Source organism: Cydia splendana, unplaced genomic scaffold (genome assembly GCF_910591565.1).
Source record: "Cydia splendana unplaced genomic scaffold, ilCydSple1.2 scaffold_47_ctg1, whole genome shotgun sequence".
Lineage (NCBI taxonomy): Eukaryota > Metazoa > Arthropoda > Insecta > Lepidoptera > Tortricidae > Cydia > Cydia splendana.
The window spans coordinates 1,141,252-1,148,756 of record NW_026946890.1 but is presented as its reverse complement, the minus strand read 5'-3'; the positions used below and the strand labels follow the sequence as shown (position 1 = coordinate 1,148,756).

At 37.5% G+C, this 7,505-nt stretch overlaps 1 long non-coding RNA gene across 1 annotated transcript; it reads right to left on the bottom strand.

The window, feature by feature from the left end:
* Nucleotides 1-4,164: 4,164 nt before the first annotated feature.
* Nucleotides 4,165-5,255, bottom strand: LOC134805658 (uncharacterized). The gene is made up of 2 exons (XR_010146350.1): nucleotides 5,145-5,255; nucleotides 4,165-4,367 (listed from the first exon to the last, which is right to left on the bottom strand). It is a non-coding gene; the product is annotated as an uncharacterized LOC134805658 (long non-coding RNA).
* Between the last annotated feature and the right edge of the window lie 2,250 nt (nucleotides 5,256-7,505).

The following is a 7,505-nucleotide window of genomic DNA, read 5'->3' as shown; positions in this document are numbered from 1 at the left end:
AGAGCAATAATACAATGTGTAAATATAAATAGATACTTATCTTATACATATTTTATGATCATATCAAAGCCATACAAGAGGTGTGGACAAATGGGCATAGACCATTAATATATACACACACAATTAAAAAACAAATAAATGTCCTATGAGGATTTATACCCGGGACCTCCTACTTCATAGGCAGAGCAGGGTCACTGTCACTAATGACTAGCTAGGAGGCCGTAGAAATAATATACAATTTATTTCATTATATGTTTAAATTAAGTACAGACAGCGTCGTATAGTGTTGGCGACATCTGTCGGCACGCCTGTCAAATCGGTACTACGTCATCGAATACGGCTGCAAGACCGTTCCAGCGACATCTACCGGCGCGGCTGTGAAGCTTCTCCGCAGCGTTTCACTTCAGTGGCGCCATCTGTAACCGTCGGATTTCGAATACCTAACGGCTACCGGTCTGCTACCTGGGCGGGGCGGTTCGAAGTCTATAAAAACCACCAAGCACGTGGCTACGCTCTCTTTTCTGTTCCTGACGCCAACGAGTAAAGTAACTATCTACGGTTATGTTCTGTATCGTTCTAGTTTGATCTCTTTAATTGTTTTACAATTGTTTAGCATTTCGTAATAAAAAGAGATATCTTAAAACGCTTGTAAATTTATCATGTAAATAATATGTATAATCTCACCTAATGATTTCATGCAGTCAATAAAGAAATAAAATAAGATTTATGTTCTGTGTTCTCATGTTTTATTTTATTCTAGTTAACAGTCAAGATAGCTCACATCAGAAGTGCTGGCAGAATGAAGAAACATAAGCGATCTCGTTCGCCTTCGCCCACATCGTCCTCATCGTCATCGAGGACGCCGTCTCCGCCTCCTCCCAGAAAGAAAGCTGCAGCTGTTAAAGACTTCCCTGAGCCAAAAACTGTTCACCAATTACGCCAATTTCTTGGGCTTATAAGTTACTTTCGTAAATTTATTAAAAATTGTGCCCTTTTATCGAGCCCTCTTACAAAATTATTGAAAAAGGATAGTACATGGTCCTGGGGAAGTAGTCAACAACAAGCTTTTGAAACTTTAAAGAGTGCACTGTTGTCTGGTAATATATTGACTATTTATAATCCAAATAAAGAATGTGTACTTTACACGGATGCTAGCAGAGACGGAATTGCAGGTATTTTAATGCAGGTTACGGACGAAGGGGAAAAACCGGTACACTATTATAGTCGTCAAACGACTAACGATGAAAAAAAGTATCATTCGTTCGAATTAGAGTTATTGGCTATCATTGCGTCGTTACAAAAATTCCGACTTTATTTATTAGGCTCCCCGTTCAAAATTATTACTGATTGCAACGCTGTACGTTTTGCTATGACTAAGAAAGAGATTGTGCCACGCATTGCACGTTGGGTACTTTCTACTCAAGAGTTCTGTTTTGATATAATACATAGAGATGGTAACAGAATGCAGCATGTAGATGCTCTTAGCCGCAACCCCGTGCAATCTGGGGAACAATCTGAGTCAGAATTAATTATGTCGATTACCGAAGCCGACTGGTTGTTAACTGTACAATTGCAAGATCCCGAAATAGTTAAAATAAAGGAAATATTAGAATCAGGAGAGGCCGATATGAATAAAAATATTTTTAGTAATTACGAGCTTCTAGGTGGTAAAGTGTACAAACGAACTGGTCAAGGTCGTCGCTGGGTCGTCCCTAAGCAGTGTATTTGGCAGATTATCAAATATAACCACGACGATCTTGGTCATTTCGCCGTAGATAAAACGGTAGAACGAATTAAAGATAAATATTGGTTCCATAGAATTCGACGCACAGTAAAGAAATATATTAGTAATTGTCTAAATTGTGTATACAATAAGAATAAAACTGGTTCAAAAGAAGGTCTCTTGCATCCCTTGCCAAAGTTCGCCAGACCATATCACACATTGCATTTAGATCATGTAGGCCCGTTTGTTAAAACTACACAAAATAACAAATATTTATTAATAATGGTAGATTCGTTTACTAAATTTGTTTTTATATTTGCTGTACCTAACACGGATAGTGCTAATGTTATTAATGAATTAGATAATCTTTCAAAAATTTTTGGCTACCCAAAAAGACTGATCACAGATGCAGGGTCTTGTTTTACGGCATGTAGTTTTAAACAATACTGTTCTAATAAGAATATAAGATTACATACGATAGCCACAGGTATGCCACGTTCCAATGGCCAAGCGGAACGTTTTGTTAATACTATTTTAGAATCTATGAGAGCCATGGGTGCAGATTTGTCGGATAATAATTGGGACAAATGCGTAAAACCTTTGCAACAAGGCTTAAATAGTACGGTACAAAAAACTACAAAAGCCGTGCCTAGTGAAATATTTTTTGGTTATCGGTTACGTACGGACGCGGATACTTTAGCACCTGATAGTGATAGCGAGTCTGACGTAGATGTTACTAAATTACGCAAATTAGTTGATGAAAATATCAGGGCGAGCTCCATGCAACAAAAAGAGAGATTCGACAAAACACGCAAAAAGGCTCGACAATACCATGAAGGTGATTTAGTCCTTATCAAAATACAAAGCCAATCCAACGATGGTCACAGTACAAAGTTGTTACCAATATTTAAAGGACCTTTCCAAGTGGTCAGGGTCTTGGGAAAAGACAGGTATCAGGTGGAAGATGTACGAGGCGCTGAACGTTGCAACAAGCGGTATACTGGAACGGCGGCAGCAGAAAACATGAAACCCTGGATACACATCGATGACTGGGAAATAGCAAATAAGTAAGCAGTGTTGGCGAGGTAAATATTTTATTCCTTATCTCAATTTTAAATATTATTTATAATATTTATTTTTTATAACCTTATTTTTCATTTACTGATTGCGAGCCCTGGTAAAATGCCATCAGATATAGTAATTGGAGTATAATATATATTTTACCAATATAAAAACTTAATAAATTCAAATTTATATTAATATACCAAACAATATTTTTCTGCTTCCAGGAGATTATCAATTTAATATTAAGTAATCATTAGGGTTACTTACTATTAAATTGGTAAAGCTGCACTAAAGGAAGTGTGCATGGTCTAAAAATATAATGAGCCGGTAAACACCTAAGTTACAACAGTGGGCACGAGCACATATAGTTCATATAGAGGAACAACGTGCTAGAAAGACACTGTAATGTGACTGGTGTGGTGATTATAAATTGGACCAGCGCCTTTCTATTGGTGTAATAAGGAGCATTATTTATTCTTATACTATTGTTCATTCTTTAAAGGTATTTGTTTTGTTGACAGCATTTTACCGGACTCGTGGAGTGCCCGAGGCGGGCACAACTGTCACATGGCCGTGTTGGCGACATCTGTCGGCACGCCTGTCAAATCGGTACTACGTCATCGAATACGGCTGCAAGACCGTTCCAGCGACATCTACCGGCGCGGCTGTGAAGCTTCTCCGCAGCGTTTCACTTCAGTGGCGCCATCTGTAACCGTCGGATTTCGAATACCTAACGGCTACCGGTCTGCTACCTGGGCGGGGCGGTTCGAAGTCTATAAAAACCACCAAGCACGTGGCTACGCTCTCTTTTCTGTTCCTGACGCCAACGAGTAAAGTAACTATCTACGGTTATGTTCTGTATCGTTCTAGTTTGATCTCTTTAATTGTTTTACAATTGTTTAGCATTTCGTAATAAAAAGAGATATCTTAAAACGCTTGTAAATTTATCATGTAAATAATATGTATAATCTCACCTAATGATTTCATGCAGTCAATAAAGAAATAAAATAAGATTTATGTTCTGTGTTCTCATGTTTTATTTTATTCTAGTTAACAGTCAAGTTAGCTCACAATAGTAAATAGCATCCAAAGTATTCAAATAGTTCAGTACGCCATACAAATAATATGGTGTACCGAACTATTTGAATACTTTGGATGCTACCTACTATATGACGCTGACTGTACTTATATAACAATTAACAAATCAGACTGGTAGCCACACTCTAATGGCTAATCTAGGATTAAAACTTTTTAGTGGCTGGCCATCTTTGTCAAAATATTGAGCCTCAAACCACATCAAATATTTAAGTATATTGCCATTGCCCGCCAGCATTGAACAAATTGGTTATTGGTGGGTAGACAAAATAAAGTCACTATCATGTTAAACATTGAATTTATTAATTGTATTTTATTATTTTTAAGAGAATCTTCATAGCATGTGTCTGTCCGTCGATACAGGAATCAATCTCAACCATCTTCCACTCAAAATATTTTACTTGTGGTACAGAGATGCATTGACTATTTCATCTTCACTCTCTTGTTGCATACATTGCTACTTCTAGTGGCTAGAGGCTGGGTCCTGAAATCAGAAACATATTTGTTATATATAAAATGTAATATCACACTAAAGTTAATACACAGTCACAATAAGGTGTCGCTGCGGGGCAAGCGTGGCTGGCCTTCACATTGGAGTCTGTTTGCAAATTGATTACATACATTTGCTTAATTTCACTTGCATTAAGTGGCAAACACTAACCATTATATATTTAGACCAAGAAAAGTCTGCAGCGATTTTGATAGCCCACGCAGTGCATGTGTTATTTAAAATAACACTAAATACTTTGGAATCTTTCGCTAATCAATATTAGCATGGGGGGTTAAAATAAAACTTGACAATAGTTATTCGTTTTACAAGGGGGCAAAGCAGTTGTTTAACCGCTCATGCTAATGTTGTTTCCTGAGCAAGCAGAAGATTTGAACTATGAGAGTAGCGAGTGGTTCGAGAAGTAGAATCTTGAGCGTTGTGAGAATTCAAGGCACGAGGGTTAAACAAACATTGCCACCTAATGAAACACAAAATATATCACCACGCCAACGCAGGGAAAATACCAACTACAAAATACCAAAAAAATCAAATCCACATGAACATTATAAAGAATTTATAATTCAAAATCATCATTTAAAAGTAAATTCTACCAGCTAACATAAGGAAACTGAAAAGTTAGATCGGATTACTTTGCCCCACATGTGGGAAAAATGCAATTTTCTCATTAGTATTTGAACAATCAAGAGGGCCTTTACCAGTTGGTGTGGTGTTAAATTATTTAATTAACCTTTGTATTCAAAACAAACTTACCTGAAGTGGCAAACAGTAGACACTGTCAGATTAATATGTAGATTTTAGGATTAGTAGTGTTCCGTTACTACATCGGCAATTCACGTCATCATCACAGGTCTTTCCGTCTATTGTAGACGATTTAATTCATTGCTGTTTAGACAACGGGTTTGGTGACTGTGGAGGCCGATGCGTGAGCGGCACGACCTCCCACATTTTGGGCAGAGAAAGCTCATGCCACCTGAGGTTCCAGTCCTTTCTTTCTGCGACACCTTCTGCTATCTGCTATCTTAAACCAGGCTTGGTCGCATAATCTTCTCCCCTCCACTACACGCTTGCGCCATCCATCACGGTCTTCACCTAAGGCTTCCCAGGTATGGTGGTCGATTTCAAATGCAGACATGTCTCGCTTAGCACAGTCTTTAAAGCGCCGCATCGGTCTTCCAACGTTCCTTTTAGCATACCTACGTAACTGCACCAAGCAAGACACGTCTAGGTATTATATTTACGTACTTGTACTATATTTCAAATGAAGCTATAATATAAAATTAAAAAGTTTGTATAAACAGAAACAAAGCAAAGCCATCAAACGCGATGCCGGTTCGTGACGACTTTGTGTGTGTGACAGTTTATTTTTAGTGTTGCCGTTGAAAATTCTTTCTTGTCCCTAAATAGAGCTTTTATGATTTATTATTATACAATATTATTAGTTCAAATAAAATATGATATTCCAAAAGACTACAAATAATATTACATAGTACTTACATTCCAAAATAATGAAATGCCTCAGTGTCCATTTCTGCTTTTTTAAGGAACAGGCGTATAACATTACCCTGAAGTATTGGACTAATTTTAAAATAGCAATAATCAGTACTTTATGCCGTTTTTGACGTTTCTGTGCACGCTGTTGTCTGTCTATACTTAAAGGTCACATAATTAGTGATACAAACACCTGCCTGGTCGATATAAGCAAAATTAGATATATTTATTACCTATTCTAATTACAACAGAAAAAGTTTATAAAAACAAAACTTAAATGCTTTTGTAATAATTTCCGGTTTGATAGGTACGGGTTTTGCCATGGTAGAAGTTGAAAAGGAACGTTATGAAAACATATATTTGTATGTATAGGTACTAAATACAATGGTACAAATCTGTTGCTTAAAAATAAAAGCAAGACGCGACGTTGCCAAACTGCTGCGAAGCGAAAGTTTGACTCGACAACGTCGCATCCTATTGTTACAATAGGGTATTTTCGAACTAGTCAAATCAGTTACTTTTTTATAGTTATTGCAATGCAACTTGTATCGTAAATTTTTAGAAGGCACGATAAGAGTGAATTGAGCATGTATTGAGGTATTTTATCCCATTAGGATCGAAAGAGCTCGTGAATTTGAGTAGAAATAAGACAAAAGTGGCAAAAAAGGTTACAATATAAAAAACCGGGCAAGTGCGAGTCGGACTCGCGCACGAAGGGTTCCGTACCATAATTCAAAAAACGGCAAAAAAAAACGGTCACCCATCCAAGTACTGACCCTGCCCGACGTTGCTTAAAGCACGGTCAAAAAGCACGTTTGTTGTATGGGAGCCCCACTTAAATCTTTATTTTATTCTGTTTTTAGTATTTGTTGTTATAGCGGCACCAGAAATACATCATCTGTGATAATTTCAACTGTCTAGCTATCACGGTTCGTGAGATACAGCCTGGTGACAGACAGACGGACGGACAGCGGAGTCTTAGTAATAGGGTCCCGTTTTACCCTTTGGGTACGGAACCCTAAAAATGGCAAAAATAGTAGTTTTCGATATAAATGCGAGAAGTATGTCATTTTGCACGAGTAGGTACCGAGGTTTCTTGACCCGAGCCAAGAGGCGAGGGCCAAGACTCGGGACGAGTGAAACAAAATGACACCTCCGCACGTGTGTCGAACAATGTTTTTTAATACAATTGCGGAAAATGTTCATAGGCAGCAATGTATAATGCTTTCGATTTTTCCGTAATACCGGGTGTGGCCTGTAATATGAGCAAAATATTAAACAGTATGCTGTACTCTTCATACTGACCAACATTTGTTCAGCGACTTTTAAAAATAACTTGGGGTTTGATTTTTAATACACTTTAAAGTTTATTCTAAGACGCAATGTATTGCGAATTTTGTTATGTTTAAGGCGTGACAAGCAACATCAATCACAATGATATGGCGTGGCGATGGCGTCCATTGAAGATAATATTTATTTTTTATGAAAAATAGGGAGTCTAAATACTTCATAATTTTTAAAAGTTGTTGAACAAAAGTGTCACCGTTTGAGGAGTACAATCTATGTTTTAATTATTTGCTCATGTTACAGGCCACACCCGGTATACTGTCACTTGCAACGGAT